The sequence below is a fragment of the Lipotes vexillifer genome, unplaced genomic scaffold (assembly GCF_000442215.2).
Source record: "Lipotes vexillifer unplaced genomic scaffold, Lipotes_vexillifer_v1.1 scaffold228, whole genome shotgun sequence".
Taxonomy (NCBI): Eukaryota; Metazoa; Chordata; class Mammalia; order Artiodactyla; family Lipotidae; genus Lipotes; species Lipotes vexillifer.
Window position 1 is genome coordinate 1,012,482 of NW_006795410.1, and position 2,004 is coordinate 1,014,485.

Below are 2,004 nucleotides of genomic sequence, written 5' to 3' on the forward strand. Positions count from 1 at the left end.
TTTCCCTAGCTGTTAAATGAAAAATTTAGAAGTATATGATATAAAATTTTCTTTCCAACCAGAAGTGACTTCCGCATTTTATGATGCATCCATGCCATCAAGCAGCATTACATATCTGATTTTAACAAATAAACATTGAGAACATATATATTTACAGCTAACTCCAGATATTCTTAAATATTAAATTGTGTGAATACAGGCATAATTATGTAAGTATTAAACTCCAGATCTTATTTTGTATACCTACTAATATATACAAATATGAAAGCTTATTTGCTATTTATGATTATGGACTGTGTAATAAATAAGAAATTTAATTATATTTTATAATTTTAGGTCTAGAATCTGGGAATTCTGGTTCTCAGACCAGAGTCTCCCGACAAGGTATCACACTGAGGCTTAATTTTCCACTTCAGTGCTAGGTACCTATTTATTGTTTCTTAATTATTTAAAAATGTACTTGTGGTTATAGGTGCTGCTTCTTAGCTAGAAGAGTCATCTAACTTGTACAATTACTTACCAACCCTTCTACAATAGAAGTGTTTGTCACGTTTATCATATGCAAAACTGTACCTCACCGATGGCTAAAAGTTTTTCAAAGGCTCCTGGCTTTTGTAAATTTTACTTAATAAATCAATTAAGCTGTATTCATTATAATCCCTGGAGGGTTATCCACCAAGACAATGCTCTTACAACTGAATTGTCTAGTTGAAATATGCTCAATCTGTCTGAAATTGCCATTGAAGCATTTTACTGCTGCAGACCAGCAAAACTTGGATGGGCTTTGGATTCATCTAACAACTAGGGAGACAGACCGTGTTAAAAAGATATAGATGTAGCAGCTTCATTCAATTCTTAATATGCTCCTTTTTTGTCATCTTAAGCATTTTCACCAGCAAATGAAATACTTGTTTTGCTAAAGTCAATGATTTGCATATTAAGTTGGGAGAAAAACACATAAGGCAATAATTTAAAACTTCGGTCATTACTGCTATAGGGAAGAAAATTTCCAAAAGAAATCCTTAATTTTAGAAAACGTCATTATATCATTACTCATTGATTCATTTACATGTTTATTTATACAATAAATAATTTTGAGCACCTGTCATGGTAGGCACCATGATAGCCACTTGGGGATGGGTATAAACATAATTAAGCTATGATTCCTGCTCTTAAAGAACCTCTTAAGTAGAAAGTGAATAATGAATGGGAAAACTCCAAACAAGTTAAAAAGGGGGAAATGCCATAAAAGATAAAGTACCATCAAAATTCAAACTTCGGAGATATTATTTGTGGGAAAATTATAAGAAAAATAACATTTAAAACAGAATTTGAATATTAGATTGGCTTTAATAAATGAAGATGAAAAGATAGATGTGGTATTACTTGGAAACCTACAAAGACTGAAGATAACTGAAAGCAAATGTAAGGGAAAGCAACCATCTGGAGCAAAGGTAAAATTGGAAAGATTGCTACTTTTGAACATTGATTAAAGGGGTTGAACTTTACTCACTAAATAATAAGAAACCATTAACATTTTTTGAGTAGAGGAAGGTTATGTTTAGTGAGGTTATTTGGGTTGATATCTAGGCTAGTTGGAAGCAGCAAGAAGTGTCAAGCAAAAAACAAGGCAGGAGGCTGCATATAGGAAGAGAGTTTATTTGGGGTTTTAAGAATTGCAATTGGAGGGCTTCCCTGGTGACGCAGTGGTTGAGAGTCCGCCTGCCGATGCAGGGGACACGGGTTCGTGCCCCGGTCCGGGAAGATCCCACATGCCGCGGAGCCGCTGGGCCCGTGAGCCATGGCCACTGAGCGTGCGCGTCCGGAGCCTGTGCTCCGCAACGGCGGGAAAGAGCTTCAGATAAAACTGACAAAGTGTTCTGGGAAAGAGAAAGAGTTAAGGACTCATAAAGACAAAAGCCAGGAGGTTATTAAAAGTTTCCTGATGAGAATTGTGATTGACTCTGATGCAAATCAGGAAATATTTGTCCTTAAAGAAACACC